At 47.8% G+C, this 26,951-nt stretch overlaps 1 protein-coding gene and 1 non-coding gene across 2 annotated transcripts in view; both read left to right on the top strand.

Moving 5' to 3' along the window:
- Window positions 1-26,951, top strand: part of PLCL2 (phospholipase C like 2) — a 218,302-nt gene that overhangs the window by 63,466 nt on the left and 127,885 nt on the right.
- Window positions 7,183-7,289, top strand: LOC139034886 (U6 spliceosomal RNA). Its single transcript, XR_011487464.1, has one exon. It is a non-coding gene; the product is annotated as a U6 spliceosomal RNA (small nuclear RNA).

Consider the following 26,951-nt stretch of genomic DNA (forward strand, 5'->3'; position numbering starts at 1 on the left):
AGGGGTGGCAGCCCCTGTTTACTTTGCCTCCTTGTCACGTTTGTGACACAAGGAGTCCGCTCTCTCTTCTCGCAGCCTCTCTTCCTGTGTCCCCCACAGCTCGGTCATCTCGTCTTTGCTTTTGCAGAGGCTGCAACTGAGTTCCACTCGTTCAGTCCTCGTAATAAAATAGGCCTCGGGCTGAGGCCGGCACCGCTTTGAATACTGGCTCAGCACCCAGCAAAATGTTCGAAACGCAGACTTGCCACTCGGTAGCTCAGATGGTAAAGAATCCGCCTGCCATGCAGGAGACCCGGCTTCAGTCCCTGGGTCGGGAAGATCCCCTGGAGGAGGGCATGGCAACCCACTCCAGTATTCTTGCCTGGAGAATCCCACGGACAGAGGAGCCTGGCGGGCTGCAGTCCACGGGGTCACAAAGAGTCGGACACGGCTGAGCGACTAAGCTCACCTGGCTCACGGAAATTGTGTTTCTGTTTCCCCCGTGGATTGTGAGTCTGTTAAGAGCAAGACCTGTTCTTAACTTTATAGCTGTGATGTTTCGCAAAGTATGTTGTCAGATAAAAAGCTTGTCACATGGAATCCAATGATTCTCAAAGAAGCAAGGGTGATGGGAAATAGTGGAGCACCTGAGTTCCTCAGATGAAACCAACAGTTGTGTGAAGAGTTGCTTTTCTAAATCCGACTAGGTTACTGACCCTGGGCCTCCGTCCACAAACCAGTCATCCCTGGGTAGGAAGCCTCCCGTGAGAGCCCGCAGGGGAGATGCCGCGGCCCCCTGTCCACACACCTGCGAGCAGACACTCGGTGGTTTGGGGCGAGGGGGTCGGGGGCGGGATGACGCGGCTCTTTGCTCTCTTTAGAGAAGCGCGATTCTTACTGCCTCAGGATGTGGAAGGGCTTCCTTGCAGCTGGGGTGCAGGAGGAGGAGACGGCCGCCAGGTGGAAGGGTCCACACTCTCCCCGGTAGGTGTTCCGCCGGTCGACCAGGAAGCCCGCCTGAGGAGCAGGGTGCACCCCCCACCTGGGGCCCCGGGGTCTCCAGGCTGCCCCCTGCCTCCTCTGGTGCCCTTCGTGACCCGGCAGGGCCCGGTCACTGCGCTGTAACAGCACCGCCCCCCGTCCCTGCTATGTCGTCCTCTTCTCTTTCTCAGGGACCCTTGTCTTCCAAATTCCATATTTTCAGCGTTCTCACAGCTTCCTCTCCTGTTTTCAGTCCGTGGGGTCGGACACGACTGAGCGACTTCACTCTCTTTTCCTTTCTCCTCTTTGCACCAGCTGTCTTCCTCCTTTGCCTTTTCTGGTCCCCGTTTTATCCCATGCCTGCCCTCCACCTCCTCCAAAGCAAAGAATGAAAGGAACAGCCGTTCACAGAACTTGGGAAGGAGCGATGTTATCAGATGACAATCCGGGTCACCGGGGCACCTCCCCTTACGGCGGGGAGAGGAGTCGGTGACAGTGTCGCGGGCCACGTGTTAAAAATGGCAGCGGTCCTGAGCGGCCGCGCCTTCCTTGTCTTGCGCGTCCTGGCGCTTCGCGGGGCGTGTGCACAGAAGGATGAGCTCAGAGACAGGTGCCGGCCAGCAAGCCAGTCACTGAGTGGTACCCTGCAGACGGCGCTGATGGCTTTTGGGCCCCTCGGCCCTGAGCATTTCCCCTGATTGCTGGTTCACGCCCTTCGCTGCCTCCTTCCCTTAAATGGTGTCATTGGTGCTTTCCCTTGTAATCCTTGGACGACTTTGACATAAATGGCCATCTCGACAGATGTGATATTTTAATAAAATACCGGCTGAGTAATATGCCTGCCCTTGTTGAGGTCAGACACTTCATTTGGGGAGAGCTGATTCTCTGAGTCTGAGTGAGTGGTAAACTGTGAGCAGACACTCACCCTTTGTGCCAGCTGTCAGATGCCTCCCGTGACAAGTTGCCTCTGGGGGTTGCTTTGGGGGCAGTCAGAGCTGCCCGAGAGAAGTGACTCCCGGGAGGCGTGGGGACACCACCCTGTCCTGAGAGCCCTCAAGCTTGGGGCAAGTTTGAACAACAATGTAGGAAAAAAAAAAAAACTTTCTCAGTTGCTGATATTAATAGCATTACTGTTTTCCTGATTTTACAAACAATGCATATTTACTATAGAAAAAAATCATAGTAGAGAAATTTACTAAAGAAAGTGAAAATAACCCAATTTCTTACTATCTCTCCTTTTTTGTGTGTATTCATCTGTGTTTTTATGTATACATTAAAAAAAAAAACCCCAATGTAGCACAGATATGTGGGCTTCCCAGGTGGCATAGCAGTGAGAACCTGCCTGTCAATGCAGGAGATGTAGGAGTTGTGGGTTCGACCCCTGAGTTGGGAAGATTCCCTGGAGAAGGAAATGCAACCCACTCCAGTTTCCTTGCCTGGAGAATCCCATGGGCCGAGGAGCCTGGCGTGTTGCAGTTCATGAGCAAAGAGTTGGTTGCAAAGAGTCGGACATGACTGACTGACTGCACACATATATGTATACACACACACACACACACACACACACACACCTATCCATGTAACTGGTGTGTAGCTCATCCTTGTTAAATGGTTGCATGGTGTTTTATTGTAAGATTATTCCATAATTTTCTAACCAGCTACATTTATGTTGCTTCCATTATTTTTAGCATTATAAAATAGAGAACATTCGAATTGAAGTCTCTCCTGGGGAGCCTGAGTTGGACAAATGGTTCAACCACCTTTTGAATCTATGCTTGCTTCTCAAGTGTAGAGTTGAACTTCATGAGCCCTTGGGTGTCATACCTAAGGTTGGTTTTGATCATGTTTATGGTTTCCTGCCTTCCCTTGCGGCTTTCTGTGGCAGAGGAGTGCAGACAGCGGTCAAGGGCACGCCTGCTGCACTCAGGGTGCTGGAACCCAAATCCCTTTTATTCACCTTACTGTCTGAGCGACTTAGTGTCACAAAGAGTTGGCAGAGGTATGGTGAAGTCTTAAGCCCCCCGTGCCTCAGACTGTGACTGTATTTGGAGGTAGGCTTTTAAAAGAGCTGTGAAGGTTAAGTGAGGTGACTGGTATGGGCTCCAATTTCAGTAGGGCCAGTGTTCCCCAAAAGGGGAGCTCACATGACGACAGAGGGGGCGCATGGTATCCCCCGGACAAGGAGGGAGGCCACAGGTCAGCACCTCGGCCTCAGCCTGCCAGCTCCCTGAGCCGTGAGAAAAGGGATCCGTGTTGTCTGAGCCCCAGTCTGCAGTGCATGTTACGGTGGTCCCGGCAAACCCATGCAGCAGCCCCCCTCCTCCTGCACCCCGACTCAGTCCATCAGAGACCCCCCCGCCCCCCTCCAGAGCATGTCGACCGCTGACTGCTTGTCCCCTTCGCTACCTTCACTGGAGTCCCCACCCCCACGTCTCCAGCCTGGCTTGTCCCAGCAGCCGGAGGGTGTGGTCAGGCACATCTCAGCACTCATTTCCGTTACGTTCAGCTCATGCAGAATCATGTCAAGGCTGTGGTTTCTCCAGTGGTCATGTGTGGATGTGAGAGTTGGACTATAAAGAAAACTGAGTGCTGAGGAATTGATGCTTTTGGACTGTGGTGTTGGAGAAGACTCTTGAGAGTCCCTTGGACTGCAAGGAGATCCAATGAGTCCATCCTAAAGGAGATCAGTCCTGGGTGTTCATTGGAAGGACTGATGCTGAAGCTGAAACTCCAGTACTTTGGCCACCTGATGGGAAGAACTGACTCATCGGAAAAGACCCTGATGCTGGGAAAGATTGAGGGCAGGAGGAGAAGGGGATGAGAGGATGAGATGGTTGGATGCCATCACCGACTCAATGGACATGGGTTCGGGTGGACTCTGGGAGGCCTGGCATGCTGCAGTCCATGGGGTCGCAAAGAGTCGGAAACGACTGAGCAACTGAACTGAACTGAATGCAGAATCAGAGCTCAGATCCACAATGTGGCCCAGCAGTGATCTGGCCGCTGGTCACCTCCAGCCTTTCCTCCGGCGATTCTCTAGCTCCAGCTCTCAGCACCCCGTGCTCCCACCCTCTGCTGGCCCCGCCGCAGGCAGGACTGTGCGCCCCTCGGCCTGGAGCACCCCTCCTGCAGACGTCTGGGCGCACAGCTGCGCCTCCGTAAAGCCTTGGCTCAGACGCCGTCTTCTCACTGAGGCTCTTACCAGCATTTGTCTACCCCACCCGTGGCCTCCTGTTCCCTGTCTTGTTTTATTTTTCTCCACCATCCTCGTAATCATCTCACTGCTGTGTAGTGGGCTCCTGTTTTTAAGTATTGCGTGGTGGTTGTTGAACGTCTCCTGGGCTCACCACGCAGAGGCTGTAACTGCGGGCACGGAGAACTCCTGGGTCCTGGGTTGGGGTACCCAACGGGGCCTCCCACGCGCCGGGCACACAGTTGCTGAACATCTGTGCCATCAGAGCGCTCACACAAAGGCTTTCCGGCCCTGACCACAGCCTCGGACCCTCGGCGCGTGGTCCGGCTTCCTGCATGGGGGGCCTTTCTGACCCGGGCCGTTTCCGGGCCCCCCCCCCGCCCCCGCAGCCCTCCTCCCTCCCGCCCTCACCCTGGACCCCTGGGTTGGCAGGGGGGACAGTTGCCCCGCCAGTGGGCATCCCCGGGGAACAGGGGCCCCCCTGCAGGTCAGGACCCCTGCAGGCAGAGGGGCCTCTGGAGGGATGCAGCGATGGAGAGAGAAGCCGGGACGCAGCAGGGTTTGGGCAGAGGGTGAAGCAGGAGAGTGTGGGGTGGCAGGACGTGGGGAGCCGAGTGGAGGCAGCCCAGAGCCCCGTGCAGACCCCAGCTTCCCGGCTCTCAGTGCCGGGGACCTTGGTAGGCCCAGCTAGGGGGAGTCTGGACCTCACTCTTCTCTACCTGCCCTTGATTGAGGAAGAAGAGCAAAGAAAAAGCTCGAATCTTATTATTATTATTTTTAATGAATTCAGCTTGTTTTTGTGTGGTTTACCTCCTAGATTTCAGAGTACGTTCCCCGGCTGAAAAGTTTTCTTTATCTGTTTGGCTGTGCGGGGTCTCCGTTGCCGCAGGCAGGGTCTAGTTCTCGGAATCAGAGACCGCCTGCATGGGCAGCATGGGGTCTTAGCCCCTGGGCCAGCAGGAGAGACCCTCCCCGATATTTGTGTGGCTGCGTACGTTGTTTCAGCCACGCCGAGGGTCAGATAGGCCTTTCTGGGTCGCTCTGAGACCCTAAGCGCTGTGTGCCTTGGGAAAGAATGGGTGACGAGCTGCAGGCATGCCTCTTCGGAAGCTCTGGGCATCACTGTTGCTCATCTGGCTTCTAAGTGGGGCCTGGGGTGGCCGTTTCCCTTTGATCCCGTAGTACAGGTAACCAGTCCTGTCGTAGGACGCTGGATTTCATATTTCTTCTTAGGCTGTAACTCTTAAAAAGGATTAATAGTGTTTCTTTTCCCTTCTGCCTCTTACTCAGATAATAATCTGGTAGAGCCTTTCTTTTATATCTTTTTCCCACATAAGGGGAGTAAGTGAATGAACATAAGATTCAAGGTTTTTTCTTCCCAGTCACCCTTGTTTGCGGTGGGAGCTCAGACAAAATTGCTCGAGTGGCAGCAAATACAGTTTTCCTGAAACGGTCACCTTCAAGGGGTTGGGCCGCTTACCAGCGAGTTCCTTAGGAGAAGGGATGGCGTCTGGAAACTCACAGAGCAGATGAGGCTGACGGCATCACAGTTTGTACTGAGCCAGGCAGGAGACAGGGGCCGCCTGCAAGGTCTTCTGATGGCCTCATCTCACCTGTCTGGGGTCTTTGCCCTTTGGAAGGGCAGTTCATCGCATCCATGGGGAAGAAGCGCTTTAAAAAGCACTGTGTTCTCTGCTTCTCAGTAGTTTTGGCTCCTTTTATTTTATCATTCCAAATAATAATTATAAAAATTCACTCCCAGTTAGAGTGTGACGCATCTTTGCCACCGAAATGTTCCATTACTGCCGTGATTGGAAAGATTTAAACACCCTCCAGACCCCGGCCCCGCTACTGTCAGAGAACCCGTTCACTCCGTTCTCATCGGAAAATTCTAATCAGTAAATTAATTGCCAGTCAAGTGTATTTCTCCAGTTAGAAAAATTCATTTCTTAAAATGTAGCGTTTAAGAGACGGTTAATATGAAAGCTGATTATGGTTAGTTTGATGCCAATGATTGTTTCCTGTTCATTATTTTTTTTTTTAAATGGCTTATTTGATTCCTTAAGCACTGCCTGTTTGGATGAATAAAGAAAAACATGTATTTTAATTTTCCTGTTTTCTAAATCATCTAGCATGCATTTCTATAGAATTGTTCACCCTTGTTTTTTTTTTTATAAAAATGGAAGCATCTTGGCCCTTCCCTGGCAGTCCAGTGGTTAAGACTCAATGCTTCCAATACAGGGCACACAGGTTCAGTCCCTGGCTGGGAGTAAAGCTGCTTGTGTCGTGCAGCGAGACACAAAAATAAAAAAAAAGTAAATAAAGAAATAGAAGAGTTTTAATTTTTTTAAAAAGGCATTTTGACTCATACATGAATGTTCATAGCAGCATTATTCATAATACTCAAAAAGTGAAAACAACCCAGATATTCATTAGTTGGTGAATGGATAAATAAAATGGGTTCATCCATACCATGGAATATTGCTTAACAATAAGAGAAAAATGAAATAGTGATACATGCTATATATAGATGAACATTGAAAACATTGTATGTTAAGTGAAAGAAGCCAGTTACAAAAGGCTGCATATTTATGATTCCAGAGGACACATCACTTTGATTCTCAGCTGTTGCCATTTTTGAAAGCCTTGCATTTTCATTTTGCACTGGACCCCCCAAATTATCTAGTTAGTCCTACTGATTTGTTACTTTAGGTTCAGGTCTTTAATTACTCTGGAATTTGTGTAGGTGTGTAGCTTGTGTGAAGAAGAAACTTTATTTTTTTTTTATTTTGTGCTTTTTGCAAATGGACAACCAGTTATTACAGCACTGTTTGTTGAGTAGTTAATCCTCTTCCCATGGTTTAGAATACCACTTTTATTATTGTTCTTTTCTATGAATCTGGTCATCAATTCCTGCACGAATATCATGCTGTTTTAATCACTTTATATTCACAATGGGATATATATATATATATATATATATATTTAGTAGTAGGGTAAGATGCATTCTTTCTTTTTAAGATTGTGTTGTGCTTGCTTTGGTAGCACATGTACTAAAATTGGAATGATACAGAGAAGATTGGCATGGTCCCTGTGCAACGATGACATGCAAATTTGTGAAGCATTTCATATTTTTCTTAACATTAAAAAAAAAGATTGCCTCAATTATCTTGTATGTTTATTCATTTGCTTTAATTATTTGTATCAGCATGTCAGATTCCTTGCAAATTCCATTTAGTATTTTTTGAAGGATTTTATTAAATTTATAAATAATTTGGTGGAAAGTTAAAGTCTCTATGGGTTTCCCTTCTGGCTCAGCTGGTAAAGAATCTGCCTGCAATGCAGGAGACCTGGGTTTGATCCCTGGGTTGGGAAGATCCCCTGGAGAAGGGAAAGGCTATCCACTCCAGTATTCTGGCCTGGAGAATTCCATGGACTGTATCGTCCATGCGGTCGCAAAGAGTCGGACACGACTGAGCGACTTTCACTTTCAAAGTCTCTGTACTATTGAGTCTTCCCACCCAGGGACAAGCTATGTCTCTGTTTTAATTCTCTATATCCTTTGGTAAAGTTTTATTTTCTCTACAACAGTCTTGTATGTCAGGCATTTTCAAATGGGCTTATTTCTAAGGTTTTCTAATTGATCATTGCTAATGTACACAAAGATAACAATTTCTATTTTTGATCTTGTGTTTGGCATCTTTGCTGGCTGGCATCTTTATAGATCTCATGGTTTGCTGGTTGGTTCTCTTGGCTCTTCATGCAGACACTTTAAAAATCTGCAAATAAAGACTGTTGTGTGTCTTTTTTCACTCATGTGTAGATCTTACATGGGGGCTCCCAGATGGTTCACTGGTAAAGAATCTGCGTGCTAATCAGTTCCTAGGTAAGGAAGCGCCCCTGGAGGAGGAAATGGCAACCCATCCCAGTGTTGTTGCCTGGGAATCCCATGGACAGAGGCGCGTGGTGTGCTGTAGTTCATGGGGTCACAAAGAGTCAGACATGACATAGCAACTAAACAGTAACAACAACATATATTGTTCTTTTTCTTGAGATACTGCTTTGGCTAGTACAAGTCATATTCTTCAATTGGGATACTTCCAGCATTTCATCATTAAATAAAAAATTTACCATTGGTTTTTTCGTAAATTCCTTTTTTCAGCCTAAGGAAAATTTCTGTTTCTGGTTTGTTAAGAGTCTTACCATGAATGTGTTTTGCATTTTATCAAATCTTTTCTCTGTAATAATTAACAAATCATGTGATTTTTTTCTCTTGTATTTTGTTAATATAGTAATTATCTTCATAGAATTTTCTCTTACAAAACCACCATTGTATTTCTGGAATAGATTCTGCCTGTTCTTGATAAATTGACTGACCAATATTTTATTTAGGGCTTTTGAACCTTTGTTTGTAAGTGTGAGGGATCTGTTGTTTTTGTTCTGGGTTGTTATTGTCTGGCTTGAGTATCAGGGTCATGTTAACCCATTCAGTACATGGAGCAGCCGCTCTTTCTTCCCACAATTAATGATCCTGTCCAAAATGTCAACAGTCCTGAATCTAAGAAAATTTCTGCTAGATTCAGAAGAGAAGCTGAGTGGCCTTCTGTTTTTCCCTTAAGTTCCTGAATAGTTTATATAACATAAAATTTACCTGTTCTTTGAAAGTTTCATATAATGCACCTAAAATGACCTGAGCTTGGCTTCTTTTCAAAGGCTAGATCTTTGACTGCCTTTTTGATTTTTTCTAGAATACTGATCTCAATGGTTTTCTTCTTTCTGAGCTAATTGTAATAATAGTATTTTCTTGGAAAATTGTTTTTTTCATTTATTTCTAATTTATTCATATTAAATTGATTACATTTTTCTGGATTAAAAAAATAATAGTTACGTTGTTGTTCAGTCACTAAGTCATGTCCCAACTTTTTGCAAACCCACAGACTGCAGCACTCCAGGCTTCCCTGTCCTTCACTATCTCCCAGAGTTTGCTCAGACTCATGGTCCATTGAGTTGGTGAGGCCATCCAACCATCTCATCCTCTGTCGTCCCCTTCTCCTCCTGCACCCAATCTTTCCCAGCAAAAGGGTCTTTTCCACTGAGTTGCCTCTTCACATCAGGTGACCAAAGTATTGGAGCTTCAGCTTCAGCATCAGTCCTTCTAATAAATATTCAGGGTTGATTCCTTTAAGATGGACTGGTTTGATCTCCTTTCATAGTAGTTATATTCTTTTTCTTATTAAAACTCATTTTGACAAAGATTTGTTTCATTTGACCTTGAAAATTAGCAAGTTTGAGGCTTCTTAATCAATTCTACTATTTTTTGTTCATTTTCTTTGAATTTTGGTTTCTCCTTCTTCATCTCTGTTATCTTTATTAACTGCCCTTTTCTATGTTCATTTTGTTTCTCTTTTTCCAGTTTTTTGTATTGAAAATTCAGGCCACTTAATTCTTTCTTGAAGTATAGTTTCTTTACAGTGTTGTATTAGTTTCTGGTGTATAGCAAAATGATACATATATATTTTTTAAGTTATATATATATATATACACCCTTTTCAGATTTTTTATTATAGTTTATCACATGATACTGAATATGGTTCCCTGTCTTATACAGTGAATTCTCACCGTTCAGCTGTGCTGTGTATAGTATGTGTATAGTAGTGTGTATCTGTTAAATCGCAAACTCCTCATTTGTCCCTCCCGCCTTTCCCATTTGGTTATCTGTAAGTTTGCTTTCTGTGTCTGTGGGTCCATTTCTCTCTTGCATATGCATTCACCTGTATTATTTTGTAGATTCCACATACAAGAGGTATCATACAGTATTTGTGTTTCTCTGTCTGGCTTCCTTCACTTAGGATGATGACCTCTGGGTCCATCCATGTCGCTGCAAATGTCAGCATTTCGTTTTTTTGTCATGGTTGGCTAGTATTCCTTTGTGTGCATGTGTGTGTGTATCATATCTTCTTTATCCCCTTATACATCCATCTGTGGATGGACATTTATATCGTTCCCATGTCCTAGATACTGTAAATAGTGCTGCTATAAACATGTGTGTTTTTGAATTAGTGTTTTCTCTGGATATATGCCCAGAAGTGGGATTGCAGGATCATATGGTAGTTCTATTTTTATTTTTTTAGGGAACCTCCATACCGTTCTCTATACTAGCTGCACCAGTTTATATTCCTACCAACAGTGTAGGAAGAGTCCCTCTTTCTCCACACCCTGTCCAGCATGTCTTATTTGTAGACTTTTTGATGATGGCCATTCTGACTAGTGTGAGGTGGTACCTCACTGAAGTTTTGTTTTGCATTTCTCTAATAATTAGCAATGTTGAGCATCTTTTCACGTGCCTATTTTGGCCACTTATTATTATTATTTTCTAAACAGGGAGTTAAGACTAAATTTTCCTAAGTATTACGTTTCCAGCAGCTTGATGGTTTTATGGTTCATTTTTAAACAGTTCTGTTTTGATTTTTTCCCTCTAACCTGAAAGTTGTTTGCAAGCGTGTTTTAGAATTTCTACATGTATAGGATTCTTTTGGTTATACAAATTCTGTCAGATTATTTGGCCTGGATGTTTTCTGTGTTGAGAATGGTTTTGAGCGCTCCTTTGTGGTCTAATTCAGAATCATTTCTGTGAAGATAATAAAGACCAACACTTGTAAATGCTTATTCAGATGCTCTTGTCCCATAGTTTTCTGAGAAAACTATGATAAAAGTCTTTTCATGATTACTGCTTTGTGAATCAAATATACTGGTATTCAAAGTTATGAACAATTTTGCAAAAATAAAAATGGACACATTTATAAACATAAATTTCAGCCCAGCCATGGTGCCTGGCTTATGCTAAGGAAGTGAGTCATCACCTACATAGATGGGGCTGGATTTCCACACAAAAACAACCTAAGGACTTAATAGCACAAAAATATTGTTCATTATCTTAAAACAAAGAATCTGTTCTAGCCACTCTTAGGAATCTTTCTAACCTCACAGAATACTCAGAGGTGTAGTCCAGTAAATTTTTCTACATAATTTATAATAATGAAAAACCAGAAATAAAAATCCAATGGTAACTGTTAAATCATTTAAGGCCTATTATGTGGGCTTTTAAAATCATATTCTTTAAAAGACTATTAAGTAGATAATCAAGAAGGACCCTGTGTATACCAAGGGAAGTCTATCAACACTCTGTAATAATCTATTTGGGAAAAGAATTTGAAGATGAATAGATACATGTATATGTGTGACTGAAAAAGATTCTGTCATCTACAACCCATACAGCATTGTAATCAATGTTACTCCAATAAAAAGTAGAAATTAGTTTAATTTAAAAAAGGAGGAGGGGACATATGTATACCTGTGGCCGATTCATGTTGATGTATGGCAGAGACCAACATAGTACTGTAATTATCCTCCAATTAAAGATAAATTAACCCCAAAAAAGAGTAGTGGAAAAAACTTTTTAAGATTATGGGGTTATTATTCCTGTTAATTTAACAAATCAGCATATAAAATAGTATGTATTATGATCACCTTTTGAGAAAAACAATACAGGTGCATTAAATATATGCCTAGAATAAAAACATTGTCTCTTAAATGATGATATAATTTCATTTTATTCTTTATATTTGACTGTTTTTTCAAAATTTTTCCAATGATGATTTATGTAATAATAAGATATGTACCTTTGGAAGCATCTTTCATCACATAATTCCTTTTGTCTGGAATGTATATAACCCAGTATCAGATGAGTGCTAAAAGTTAATAGTGAAATGCCTAGTTATAAAGGCAGAAGTACTTCAAATGATTATGGCAGATTTAATCTAAAATATACTTAGTGAAGTTTAAAATAGTATCAAGTGGACAGAGTAGAAAGACTGATGCATTTTGTGTTGGCGAGTGCAGACGGGGAATAGGTGTTCCAATCTGCTGTTGGCTGCGGGTGGTAGGCAACTTGTGATGGGCAGTTCAACAACATGTTAACATCCTGAGTATTTATAGTCCTGGACTCAAAAAGTTCTCTGCTATGAATTAGTTCTGCAGCAATTTTTATAAAAGTACTAAAAGATTTCACTGTTAATAATAGTGAAAGAAACTGAAGAAAAATATCCTAATATCCATCAGTATGTACCTGCATGCTAAGTCACTTCAGTTGTGTCCAACTCTTTGTGATGCTATAGACTGTTTCCCGCCAGGCTCCTCTGTCCATGGGCTTCTCCAGGCAAGAATACTGGAGTGGGTTGCCATGCCCTCCTCCAGGGGATCTTTCTGACCCAGGGATTGAGTCTGTTACGTCTCCTGCTTTGGCAGGTGGATTCTTTACCACTAGTGCTACCTGGGAAGCCCAACTGGCCAAATAGATTGTGTTTTATCCAAGCAAGGGCTTACTATATAAGCCTCAAAAAAAAATAGGGGAACTTTATGGACAATGACGTAAAAAATGTCAAAGATGCATTTTTAAGTAAATGAAGTTGCAAAACACTATGTATAGTATCCCCCTGTTTTGGCGGATGCATTCTTATCTCTTGTACCACCAGGGGAGTCCTTGGCAAATTTTGATAAAAAAGAAATTTTAAAAGGTACAAAAAAATTCTGTCACTGTAATCAGATACTACTTCTGCATTTCCTTTCTGTGTTTGGTGGTGTACCAAATAGTAGCAGTGTGATAAGCATATAAAATAGGATGCCTGCCCTGGAAGAGCTTGATCTCAAATTTTCTTTTTCACATGTATACAGCATTCATATAATTACTTTTAGTGGGTAGTAATATGATACTTCATTTGCTAGAAGTCACATAATTACAATTCAGTAATTTACTATTTTGATTTTAAAAATTGAGATATAATTGGCATATGACATGTTAGTTTCAGATGTACAGTGCAATGATTCAGTATTCATATACATTGCAGAATGATCATCATAGTAAGTCATCTACAGCTATTTGCTGCCATATATAACAATTTGAATTACTGGAGTGGGTTGCCATTTCCTTTCTCAGGGGATCTTCCCAACCCAGGGGTTGAAGCTGGGTCTCCTGCGTTCAAGCGGATTCTTTACCATCTGCCCCACCAGGGAAGATGGCCACCATTAACAGTTTGATAATTTCTGACTTCAATGAATTAGTGCTGATTTCATGGATGTTTATCTTCTGTGAGTCAGATAATTTCAAGGTGGATATTTAACTTGTCTGAGAAAGGGATTTATTAGTGCAGGCTTTTTTGAAAACTCTGTAGGAGTTCCTATACAACATAATAAAGTTAGAATGTCTGCACCATTGTATTTTTCACAGTAGACTCAGAAGTATCTTTGTTATTTATGATGGGTCATGAGTAGCATGTAAAGTTAAAAAGATTAGTGCAAATATTTAGAGTTGGTTTTTCATGTTCATTTAATGTACCTGGTGAACTTTAAAATATCCATTAATTATACAGTATTAAACTATAATTTTCACTAAGTGGACTTATATTTCTTGAGAAGCTCTGTTAGTTATCCCTTCCTTAAATGCCTAGCTACCATAAAATTTTAACTAGAAACCAAGCTTTGAAAAGGAGCAATAAACCATTAATTGCAGGTTATTATGAAGCTGGATTTTAAAGCAGTGTTTATAGAAATGTCCCATCAATACAGCTTCCATACGCTGCTTTATTTCTCCTTCTAGTTCTCATATATGTGCTTTGTGCACAGGAAATGTGGGTGCGATGTTGAAAATAAAACTGTAATAAAGCAAATTGTAAATAGAAGCAAAAGGAACAAAAAGTTATTTCGCCCGCAATGTACTGCCTGAAATTTAGTTGGGAAATTAAGTCATTATTTTCTTTAGCATCATTGGCAGATACTTGAAATCAGTAACATTTGGAACGATTGAGCTAAATTCCTGATCTGATGATTATAAAGACGAAAAAAATAGTTCATGGCCTGAAGCAGTGATGCCAAACTCTTCTCTTATGAAAAGTAAAGTCACTGTGGGTAATTTCGCAAGATTTCCAATTTTAAAGTCATGCATTCCTTTTTGTCTTACTCTGTGGCACACCTCTTATCTCTAACTAAGGTGGAAGTTTGTTTGGGGTAGGTATTTAATACTGTCGAAGACGCATGCCTGCATCAGGAGCGATGGTGAAAGTGGGGTTTGGGAGCTGCCCGAGGTGGCGTCTGGTTCCCTGTAGCCTTGGGTAGACCTTTCTCCCCACGCCGCGCTCCTTTTGTTGGATTAGATCATCCCTTGCATTCCGTTTTCCACTCCCAGAGCCTGACTTTGACGTGGAGCCTCGCAGGCACCTCGCCGTCCCTGGCTCTGTATGTGACTGTCGCCTGTCCTCCCGGCCAGCTGCAGAGAGGAGCTAGCTGCCGCCCGCTCAGCAATCCCCCTGCGCCCGGGGGCATTGCCCTCACAGCAGAGCTCTCGCTGCTGGCTCGCCCACACCGGCTCCAGGCTCCTCTTCACCCCTCTGCCCCTGGCCCCACACCTCTCTGCGTCCATCATGATATCTGTACCTTCTGACGTCTCTTCCCCTTTGCTCCTTTTTGCTCCGAAACACACAGGACGGAGGATCAGGCCCACTCTCTCCCTGCCTCCCAGAGCTGATTTTCGCTTCCACGGCCCACCATGCCACTTTTTTCTTCTGTCGTGAAAAGCCCCAGGCTCACTATTTCTTGCTCCAGCCTCCCCATGGTGCTGATGCTGCTGACGTGCCCCCCACGAGAACGCTCTTCCTCTGGGTTGTCCCCACGTTGTCCACGGTAGTTCATCTCCCGCCGTGATGGCTGGTTCCCCCGCCCGGGGCTGCGGGTTGCTGCCCCTTCTCTGCTTGGTGGGGCGCGCTCATCACTGCTCTGCCCCCGGTCCACGCCCTCCCCTGGGGATGCTTCCCCCGGAGAGTTCTCAGGGCAGAGGGACCCCTTGCACCCTGATGTGCTTTTGGCCCCTGTCTGGCCTGGGGGCTCGCCCTCACCCGGCTGACAGCGCTGAACCCGCCTGCGCTCCGCACTTCTCCCTGGATGTTCCCTTCCAACGCCCTGTCCAGCTTGAGGACCCGTGATTCTTTGGCTGAAAAGAATCATCTTCTCCAAGAAGCTAGTTAATTGGTAAACATCTTTGTTTCAGCAGAGCGCACTGATCATTCTCTCTGTGAAGGACACCACCTTAACCAGCGGGTTAGCGGAGAAGTGCAGCTGTCTCTGACATCAGCCCCGCTGTTACCCTCCCCGGGGTCAGGAGCTGACCTGCCGCAGGCCCCCAGCCCAGAGCCAGCCCAGCTCCATCTCACCGCGCCCTTAACTCCTCTCCAGGGTCACCACCGTCTGATGGCGCTTCCCGGAGCCCCCGGAGTCAAGCCGCTCATCATCCAGCTGTCCCTTCTTCACTGTGATTCTGCTCTTAGCTCCTTTTCTGAAGCCTTTCCATTTTACACCATTTCTTAAGCACATTTCAGTTGTATTCTCTCAACTGTGCTTTTACCTTCTTGAGGGTAGGAATACCTTTCATGCCCTCCCCTCTGGTGACCACTATTATACAAAGTGTCAGTAACTACTCACTTACTGAGTGATTGTTGGGCATCACAGCCTAGAACTTCAAGCAATCCAGTCGTCTATAGTCAATGAAATACCAGAAGTTTCTGCTAGTTAACATGCAGGGGGCTTAACATTCTTGGGGTAAAGAACTGTTTTCTGGCTGGAATACTTGTCATCAGAGCATCTGCCTTCTTGTTTCAGGGGAGAGCCTGCCTTCTTGACTTGGGGTCACCTTCTAAGGTTCACGAGAGACCCCCCACCTGCTACAGGTGCTGTAGTCACAGAAGGCGATGCCGGAAGGGGCCCCAGCGGGAGTCTTGGCAGAACTTCCTCTCTCACAGCTGAAGCCAGCAGAAGTTTAGCTTCTCCCCCTCGCAGATGTCGGGGCTGGGGCTGGGAGCTGGTGTTCTCAGATCAGATCCAGAGCCCCTTCCGCTGCACGCCTGCGTGTGTTCCGCCCCTTCTTGCATTCGTGCGGCACATCGGTGTGTGCTGGTCCCTGCGGAGCAGATGAAACGCACAGAGGACAAGCAGCGTCTGCCGGCCGGCGGATGCCTCGACGGCCGTCACGTGGAGATGCTGCGGGACGGGCCATGGAGCAAACGCCTTCCGGCCTCTGTTTTCATAAGGACGGGGTTTGAGGAGGCCGAGGGACGGCACCAGGAGGGGACGTCTGCAGATGTGGGTGCAGGGCGCCCCTTTGAAAGCGCGAGGAAGCGCGGTCCGATCGCAGGCGGGGTGGTGGAGCCTCAGAGTGGACAGGGCCGGCCTCGCAGGGGTGCTGGAGCCCGGGGCTGTGTGCCCACCCGGCGCCTCTCGTCCCTGGTGCGGGCGGTGAGGCCTTGGCTGAGATGATGGTGTGGAGAGTGGGTGAAGCTCCCTGGGGGTGCACGTGCTAACCCCCGGGCAGGAGGGGGCGGCGGGCGCAAGCCTGAGCAGCCCTTGCGGATGCCCGCCGAGGGCCCCCAGCTGGTGGTCAGGGGTCTGCTGGGCGGGCATCGGGCCTTCCGAGGCGGCCGTGTCGCGGTGCCCAGGGTCGGCTCCCGCGGGGAGGAACCCTGGGCGACAGGCGGCGAGCGGCGCTGCTGCAGGACTGGTCCGAGGTCTGCAGCCCTGGGCGGGCCCAGCCCCGGCAGACAGCAGCAGTGCTGTCCGAGTAGGTCCTTCCCCCTTTGCAGCAGTTGATCCAGAAGGAATAGAAGAGTCGGCCGAAGGAGAGGAAGAGACGGGGTGTGAGTGAAGCCGTCGTGTTTGGAAGGGATTTGCTCTGAACGGTGTGGCCAGTTGATTCGGCTCCAAGTGGAGCCCAAGGCCAGCAGGGAAGTGCTCTAGACCGGGTCCGGTCAGGGCGCGGGGTCTCGCCTAGAGGGGGCCAGGTCAGGGCGCGGGGTCTCCGTTAAACCGGGTCTGGTCAGGGCGCGGCATCTCCGCCCGTGAGGGCGTGCCCCTGTGGCGCGTGCCTGGGACCAGCGTTGGGTCCTCCAGGTGCTCCCTGCTGTCCCCAGCAGCGCCGTCTAGGATCCTGCCCTCCCATGGCCTTCGGCGTTGGATCATTCTTCAGTATGAATCATTCAGCCAATTGATTTTAATGAGCTCACTGTAAATAATTAGTGCAGAGAATTAAAGGTGTGATCTACTTGATTTGTTCATAACCCTCACCCTGCCCTCTGGCGTCGCCTGCTACTGATCCCAGTCGAATTGTGAAGTTTCATGCAATGAAATGCACATGCGAAGAGAGCAAAAGCAATTAAAACTGCTTGGAAAAAAATAAAACCTGGAGCAGTTAACACCTAAAGGATTTACTGGGACCTTTCTAAGCGGAAGAAACTGTGAAGAAGAGATTAGAAAAGCAATGCCTCAGAGCAAATATTAAAATCTCCTTCTTATTGATTCCTAAAGATAATTGGATCTAGTGGTAAAACGTAAAGAATGTATATGTGTGTGATCACATGTGTACATGTTTGTATGTATACACATTTAAGTATTTGAGTCAATATATCTTACCAGACTCTGAAAAAAGAAACAGGCCATCCCAGTCAGGAAGATGAAAAAATGGCCTGAGAGAAGGGGAAACTGTGTATTATTAGTTCACAAATAGATAATAAAATGGCAGGTTCAAATCCTGTGCCAGCAACCTGTATACCTGAGCAAGTACAGCGTGTCTGATTCTATGTTAAATTTATTTTTTTATAATCATTTATTTGCCTTCTTGACTGAATTCTTTGAGAGTAGAGAGCAGTCTTATTTAACTCTGTGTCTCCAGCCAATTCTCATTAAAGTAATCAAATGAACCTGGATGCTGGGCTCCAAAGCCTGCATCACATATAGGGCAGGGGACGTGTTACTCCGTTTTATATTCCTAACGCCTAGCACTGTGCTCAAACGTTGTAGTTAGTCAACGAAAGTGTTTTGACATAAAGAACAAAAAAAAGTTTTAATATTTAAATTTACCCAGATGTAGTGAATGAGTGTTTTTAACTGTATCAAGTGTTGGCAATTTTGGCATCTTGTACGTATTTTAAAATCATGTTTAAGATAATGAAAGGGGGTGGGAGGAGTTTAGAGAGTGTTGTTTCTGGAAACACTGAGGACCCTACAGTGCACCAGGAAGTGAGTGAGTGAGTGGGAGTAAGAAGCGGCAGCCCAGCTGCTCTGGCTGCCGACCGTGTTCCGCATGAGCTGGGCCCCTGAGGTTCTTAGACCCATCACTCAGTGCGTTCTTATTTAGGGCCGAATCTCTGTCCCCGAGCTGGACACTTGGGGACAGTTTCTAGCACTTACCTAGTGTCTCTAGGAGCTTAGTGTCTGGTGGGAGAGACAGACACGCATTGTGGAATGAAATGATAAATATAAAATGATGATGACAGGTGTGGAACGGGGGAAGTCCATGGGACTGAGAGAATATATAATAAGAGAAAGAAAGAAAGTCGCTCAGTCGTGTCCGACTCTTGCGACCCCATCGACTGTAGCCCACCAGGCTTCTCCATCCATGGGATTTTCCAGGCAAGAGTACTGGAGTGGGTTTCATTTCCTTCTCCAGGGGATCTTCCCGACCCAGGGATCAAACCCAGGTCTCCCACATTACAGACAGGTGCTTTACCGTCTGAGCCACCACCACGAGTTGGACTTAACTCCAGAGATCCAGGAAATGACCATTGTTTGGAAATCTGAAGACCGACTAGGAGTTACCGACCAGGCAGAGCGAGAGGAGAAGGAGGAGGTTAGCGGGCGCAGGAGGAGCACAGGCCAGGCCCGGCGGACTGCAGGTGGGAGGTGTCGGGGTGGGGGTGAGCCTGGACCCTGCCGGCCCTGGGCCTCTTTAAGGCGCATCACCTCCGTCAGAGAGGGAGGGAAACGGTGAGGAGTCGCCAGCAGGCGGTGTCCAGACCACGTCCCAGGGCCGCGGGGGCCGACAGAGTGACAGGGGCAGCGGGCAGGCCCTGCTGTCTGGAGGCAGAGTCGGCGTGCAGGGGAGGGCAGGGGGCGGCTTGGAGCTGGACCTCAAAGGTGACGTTGGCAGGATGCGTGGGTCCGAGACTCTCCTGGGCTTCCAGCCGGGGGGCGGGGCGGGCATCCTTGCAGGACCAGCTGGCCCCGGACTGGGGCTGAAGGGCCCTTAGACCACCGGGAAGAGGTGTCTGGAAGCAGCTGCACACGCAGGTCGACAGTGCGGCCTCGGGCACCGCGGCTCTCGTCCCCAGATGGGGGGTCCCCCAACCCCCAGAGTCTCTCTTGCTGCCGCCGCTGCTGAGAATTCCTGTTTGGGGTCGCGGTTCTCTTTAGCAGCCTTACGTTGTTTCCTCGGAGAGATCCAAGTCCAGAAGTCCTGGCCCAATAGCACTAAAATGTAATCGCCTTGCTTGGAAGCTGCGATTATGTCTCACTTCGCGTAACACATAAAAGAGGCTTATGGAGCAGTCTTGAGAGCTGTCCTCCCGGGACCCCTGGTGCGTGGGGAGGGGGAGAGGGCGGGGTCTGCAGCGGGACGCTGCGTTTGCCTCTGGAGCTCGGGCTGGTCAGGGGTCTTCGTGTGGAGGAGAATCCACCTGGGCTCTTAAGAACGCCGCCTCCCTCCACGTCTCCAGGGACAAAACATCCCGGGCCTCAGGTCACACCAGGGCAGAGCGAGGGGGCAGGCCGGGTGGTCATGCAGGCTTCCACGGGGCTGTTGGGGGCAGGCCCCGGGGGTCCTGGCCACCCCTGAGTAATGAGGGGGAAGGTCCCCGGGGGTCCTGGCAGCCCCCCTGAGTAACAAGGGGAGACGGAGGCCGGGATTCGCTCCCTCCATCCAGGCATCGCCCAGATTTCAGCCCCTCGCTCTCAGCGCTTTCGGCTCCTTCGCAGTATCCCATATGCAGGATGCCGGCCGCTCACCAGGAGCTTTTGTTGCAGTCGTTCTGGACCCCGGTAAAGACCAGACTCCCAGGTCCCAGAGTCCAGCGGACGTGACTCCCTGGACCATCCACACTGGTGGGAACATCCGAGAGGCCTCGGTGCAGGGGTTTGTCAGAGCGGCTTCTCCACTGTGTGACACAGACCTGTTCTGGAGTCCATGGAGCTTCCCCCAGCACTGGGGGCGGGCTGGCTGGAGGATGTGCCCCTAACCGAGGGGCTTGAGACTGGCTGACCGCCGGGGAAAGGGAAGCCCGTGAACGGAGGTGCTCTGGGTGAGCCGGACAGGCTCTTGCAGGCACCATGCCCTGGGCTGGGGGCCACGGGCTTCTTTCCAGACCCCACGCCAGAGGGCAAGCCACCGCCAGCCCCACAGGGCCGGCTCTCCCCGGTCCAGGGCGGGGGGCGTAGCTGCTGCAGGTGGGATGGAGTGTGCGTGCCTCTCAGGGCTTCAGGCCCGTCGTAGAATGAGCTGGTGGGGGAGCCCCTTGGGGCCTCACTGCCCAGGTGGTTCCCTCCCAGACAGAGTGGGAGGGGCCAGCTGGACCCCTCACACAGCTGGGGGGGAACAGGGGGTTGTGAAAGAGGCCACGGTTGTGTTGGTGAGGGTTTCCCACAGAAACTGGCGAGCCTCGTGATGAAGGTGAAAGAGGAGGCTGAAAATGCTGACTTAAAGCTTAACATTCAGACTAAGATCACGGCATCCGGTCCCATCACTTCATGGCAAACAGATGGGGAAACAGTGGAAACAGTGGCAAAGTTTATTTTCTTGGGCTCCAAAGTCACTGCAGATGGTGACTGCAGCCATGAAATTAAAACATGTTTCCTCCTTGGAAGAAAAGCTCTGACAAACCTAGACAGTGTATTAAAAAGCAGAGATAGCACTTGGCTGACAAAGGTCTGTATAGTCAAAGCTGTGGTTTTTCCAGTGGTCATGTATGGATGTGAGAGTTGGACTGTGAGGAAAGCTGAGTGCTGAAGAATTGATGCTTTTGAACTGTGGTGTTGGAGAAGACTCTTGAGAGTCCCTAGGACTGCAAGGAGATCCATCCAGTCAATCTTAAAGGAAATCAGTCTTAAATATTCATTGGAAGGACTGATGCTGAAGCTGCCAGTACTTTGGCCACGTGATGTGAAGAGCTGACTCATTGGAAAAGACCCTGATGCTGTGAAGATTGAAGGTGGGAGGAGAAGGGGACGACAGAGGATGAGATGGTTGGATGGCATCACCGACTCCATGGACATGAGTTTGAGTAAACTCGGGGAGTTGGTGATGGACAGGGAGGCCTAGCCTGCTGCAGTCCATGGGGTCGCAGAGTCCGACACGACTTAGTGACTGAACAACCCAAAGAAACAGGACCGTTAGGGCGTGTATGTAAGAGAGAGAGAATGAGAGATGGATTTTAAGGAACTGGCTTGAGTGCTCATCGGGCTTGCCTGTTTGAAATCGTAGAACCGGCCAGCCGCAGACTGGAGACTCGGGAAGAGTTGATGTCTTGAGTCTGATGTCAGTTCTTCCATGCTGCCGCCTGGAGGCCAAATTCCTTGCTCTTGGGACACCTCTCTTTGCTCTTACGGCCTCAGCTGGCCGAGTGAGGCCCATCCACATGATGGGGCTAATCTGCTGAACTTCAAGTCCACTGACTCTAAGTGTCCGTCACAGCTTCACTAGCATTCGACCAAACCTGTTCTACCCAAGTGAGCACATAAACTGACAGTCAGCGTGATGCTCAGGGAACACTGTCATCTCTCAAAGGAAGGAGGCTGGTTAAGAAACCATTGCCCTTTGACACAGAGTGAAGGGTGGAGGAGCAGAGCGGGCTGCACTTACTGGTGGGGCTTCCTTGTTCCCGTCTCCCACTGCTCCTTGACCCTTGGATCATCCATTGGCCTCACTGCAGCGGCACTGGGGGGTGGGCGTGGGGGCTGGCCTACCATAGATCACTTCCTCCTATCCATAGAAAGGCTCCTCTCACTGGTGGCAGGCAGAGTCCCAGCCCTCCGGTCCCCGAGGGGCCATGTAGAATCTGTGTTCGGGCGTCATGGTCACCCCATGGTGTCTGGTGCCTTGGAGCTCAGCCTCATCCGTGATGGACACCATTTATTCAAAAAGGTTTCACATCTTCCACTGTACGAGGTCTTAGAATCGCCCCTGAATATGTATATATCGAGTGAACAATTTCATGTCACTTTGCGTTGCATGTATTTTCTTTCTTGCTAGTTGGAGGGGAATGATTTCACACTGGTGTATCATGGAACACAGTCACGCGTAGTTCCTGAGATCACCTTTCTACCTAAGCGCTCCCTTTCGCCTCCCCCAGCCTTCACTCCAGCTACGCGAACCAGCTGCCCTCCACAGCCGCCCCGAGAGACTTTCCACTCTTACAGTGTTCCTTTCACCTGAAATGTCCTTTCTTGCCAGTTCTTTCCGGTTTTACCCTGTTCAGACCCATGATTAAGTAGACATGAGCTCAGAAGCCTCTCTCTATCCAGAGCATCATGGCTGCTTCATAGACCTCTCTCCCCACACTTACCATTTGGATTTGTTTTCTTTTTAAGAAGGTCCCCTTTTTTCTTTTTCTTTTATTTTTTCCCTTTTTTTTTTAGTATTTAATTGTATGGCTGCGTTGGGTCTTAGCTGCGGCATGCGGGATCTTTGATCTTAGTTGTGGCCTGCAGGACCTTTTGCTGTGGCCTGCGGACTCGTAGTTGTGGCATCTGGAATCTAGTTCCCTGCGTTCATGCATGCTCAGCCACTTCAGCTGTGCCCGACTCTTTGCGACCATGTGGGCTGTGGCCCGCCAGGCTCCTCTGTCCCTGGGGACTCTCCAGGTGAGAACAGTGGACTGGGTTGCCGTGTCCTCCTCCGGGGGGTCTTCCCGACCCAGGGACTGAACCACGTCTCCTGCATGGCAGGCGGATTCTTTACTGCTGAGCCACCAGCCAGCCCTCTGGTTTCCTAACCCAGGCCCCCTGCAGTGGGCGTGTGGAGCCTTAGCCACTGGGCCACCGGGGAAGTCCCGTCCCTTTGGCGTTTCTTCTGGCCTCTGTGTTGAAAGCGGTGTCTTGTTCCATGTTTGTTGCATCCCTGCTTGGTACCTGGCTGCCTTCAGGAGTGAGTGAAGCAGAACTCACCGTGGCCTTTAGCGGTCCTTGCATTGTGCTTGACCCGTGTTTTAGAAATCTATCTGGCTAGTGTGCTCTTATGTTGAGCTGATGATCCAGTTCCTGGATGAGCTCAGGCACTGCTTTTCTTCTTATATTTGGAATGGAGTGAGAGGAAGGAAGGAGGAATGAAGATCCTTCATTTTCTGTTGATAAGAAGCTTGTTATTCTTTAGTCACTAAGTCGTGTCTGACTCTCTGTGACCCCATGGACTGTAGCCTGCCAGGCTCCTCTGTCCACGGGATTTCTCAGGCAAGAGTACTGGAGTGGGGTGCCATTTCCTCCTCCAGGGGATCTTCCCGACCCAGGGATCAGACTGGCATCTCCTGCTTGGCAGGCAAATTCTTTACCCCCGAGCCACCTGGCAAGACCTTGATAAGAAGGTAGTGAGCCACAAAGCCCCACTCATTTGAAGGTTTAAAATGAATGGCTGCAAGACAGTTTCAGACGTTGTGACTTTTATCAGGGGGCCTCGTTCCCATGGACTCGCAGAAATCAGTTCGTGGGGCTCTGCCCTGGGGGCCGGGGGCAGCAAGCCGAAGCTTCGTTTCTCCTGTGACTCACGCTGAGCCGCCAGTGGGAGGTCTCGGCGGCGGGATGAGAGGAGGCAGACAGGAGCGGCTCCGACCGGGGGGTGCGGGGGGCGACTGCCTTCCTGTGCCGCTCAGAGCCTTTGGGGGCGGCCTGGGTGTCGCCCCCACAGCGAGGAGAGCGTTCTCACGGCGGAGGAGCCCGGGAACACGGCGTTCCCGGGCTGTGACGACGTGAGGACCGCGCTCGGGAGTCTCACCGCAGAGACGCTGGCGTGCTCGCGGGCCGGACGACGCGCTGTGGGTGCAGCAGGCCCAGAATCCTAGCGACAAGCGGAAATGTCGGAAACTGATTGCAAATGACTCATTTCTCATTGGGAAGTTCTGTTGGCAGAGAGCAGAGCAGACTGTGCCCTTTGCCAAGGCACAGGAAGACTCGTGTGCAGGCTGCTTTTGCTCGGCCCTCACTGTTCTGTTAGAACCGTTCGCTGATGCAGGATGCTCGCCCAGAGAGGGTACCTGTCAAGAAAGCATGCTGCGACGCAATGATGAAGTCTCATTTTTGGAATGTTTACTGTTTCCACAGTCTTCAGCAGTGTGTTGTTGCCTTGTTCATTTTGGGCTGGTATGCCTCTTGGACTATTATATGCCCAAGTAGGAATTTATAAATTTGACTATTATTTTAGAATCACCTGATGATGTAACTTGTACACTATAGGAGGCACAAGCTATGTTCCTTTTGTGGTTGAAAAGCCTAATTAAGTCTGAGACATGAACTCCTGTTTCTCTTAGTTTGTATCAATACGTTCCCTTCTCCCAGGAGGTTTTGCAAATATGAACTCTCTTTGGTTTAAAGGACAGCTTTGAAACAGTAAAACTTATCAAACCAATTTTAAGTATAGTTGTCATGATTTGTATTTGTTGGAAATACACTTCAGTAGTATAATACTGATAATATGTAGATTCAGTAGCAGAAACAAAAACAAAAGCATGCTCCCTCCCACCAGTTTACTTTCCATTTTGATTTAAACAAATTTTGTATCAGTTTTTTTTTTTTTTTTAAATAATATACTTTGAAGTTTTAGATGGAAGGTTTGGAAAAAGAAAGCCAACAATAATCTCATGGGTAAGAGATTATTTAGTAATGGGTAAGAGATTATTTAGTAATGGGGTAAGAGATTAATTATCTCCATCTTCATTTTCACCTGGAGAGGGAAATGTCAACCCACTCCAGTACTCTTGCCTGGAGAATTCCATGGACAGAGGAGCCTGGTGGGCTGTAGTCTATGGGGTCACAGAGAGTTGGACATGACTGAGTGACTAACACAGACACTTCATTTTCACTGTCTATGAAAAATGAGTAGTTTCGGTATTAGTGGGGCATCATATGGAATTTTAAAAAAGGAATGAAGTGTTCTATGAGTTTGGTTATTTGGTTCAGACATGGGTATGTTTTCTGAAAGAGTTGTGTTTTGTTTACAGCAGGGCCAGAGACCATACTTGAAAGTTAATTTAGTTGTGATTAACTTTTAAAGTTTCTCTTTCCTGAGTAGGAAAGTAATTGCTATCCACTTTATTTCCCAGTGCTTTTGATGCAAGAAACACATGATGAGTAGCGTCTTGAATTTAGTTTCTGAAAGTTTTTCTTAGCAGGCACTTTTGCTTGCTTCATTTTGCTAGGCAGTAAATATGAGTAACTCTGTGAATTGCCATTTGTAACTTTTCTGTCCCCCAAATTTAGTATCTCACTACAGCAGTTTATTCACTTCAGGTGTGTGGTGACATCTTGTCTTAAAGTCTCTTTAGATGTTCTGTTTTCTTTACTCCAAATTATCCTTTTATATTTTGTTGTAGCCTTACGCCACTTCAGATGTGTAAGCAGACACGGTGCACACTTCTAAAAGTATGTTTTCTGGTTAACACTTCCAACCCTGGAAGGGGTGCAGAGGAACATCTGCTTTCATGTTCGTTAGAAAGTTCCAGCCCAGAAGTTGCTGCCTGAGCCTCTGTGGATCAAGGGGGCTGCACCGCATGCTAGATCTCCCCGCGGACTAAAACTGAGACCCGTTCCCCATCGGTGCCTTTCTGACTTCATCTGGCCTCTGGCCTCTTTTTCATTTAACCAGTTGATTGAGACTTCTGCAAGTTTTTAGGAACCGTTATCTACCCCCTGAGGATTCCGTGAGTGCTTCTGAGCCACGGCATGCACAGGGCTCACCACTCCTGTTTCCTCTTCCTGGTTTGGGGTGGAGGGGGTGGTGCTTATCATCATGAATGCAGCAGTTGGGACCTACTGCATTTATCAAAACCCAGGAGTGTGGTCCAAAGTCAAGGCAGAAATGCACATCTCTGCAGAGGGTTTTCTAGCGTCTGGAAACGAAGAGCAGGTGTCAGAAGCGGAGTTGGGGGCAGCCTGGCCAAGCCTGCCAGGGGTAATTTACTTGTTACCTGTGAGCCTCTTGGCGCAGGAAAAAGTGACTTCCTTTATCAATAAAGTTGATGCTTCTGCTTCAGTGACAAGCTTTCTCCCCTTTCCTTTGCTCAGAGGACAGAAGCCACTCCAGGCTCCCTGTTCTCTTACTAGAAAATTGAAAAACTCAACTAAAAAGAAGAAAGCCATAATGGAGGTTTCTAAAAATGAAATCCACCCTTCCTCATTCAATGAGGAAAATAAACTTCCTTTAATCTGTGAATATATTTTTAGTTCTGTCTTCACCCGTTTCTACATTTCTGTATTCTGTATAGCTACCAATCTGATAACCTACCATTAGTGGGCCTTTTGAGTTGTTTTTCCATAGCAGTGGCATTTTTTTAAATGTCTTAAAATGTTTTGTATTCATTTAAAGATGGCACCTTGGAGAAAGTGAAAGTGAAGTCTCTCAGTCGTGTCTGACTCTTTGCGACCCCATGGACTGTAGCCCACCAGGCTCCTCCAGGCAAGAGGAGGTTCTCCAGGCAAGAATACTGGAGTGGGTTGCCATTTCCTTCTCCAGGGGATCTTCCCGACCCAGGGATCGAACCCAGGTCTCCCACATTGCCGGCAGACGCTTTAACCTCTGAGCCACTAGGCCATCCATTTAAAGATGGCACCCTGGAGGAGGCCATGGCAACCCACTCCAGTATTCTTGCCTGGAAAATCCCATGGGCAGAGGAGCCTGGTGGGCTGTGGTCCATGGAGTCACGAAGAGTTGGACATGACTGAAATGACT

Source organism: Odocoileus virginianus, chromosome 4 (assembly GCF_023699985.2).
Source record: "Odocoileus virginianus isolate 20LAN1187 ecotype Illinois chromosome 4, Ovbor_1.2, whole genome shotgun sequence".
NCBI lineage: Eukaryota > Metazoa > Chordata > Mammalia > Artiodactyla > Cervidae > Odocoileus > Odocoileus virginianus.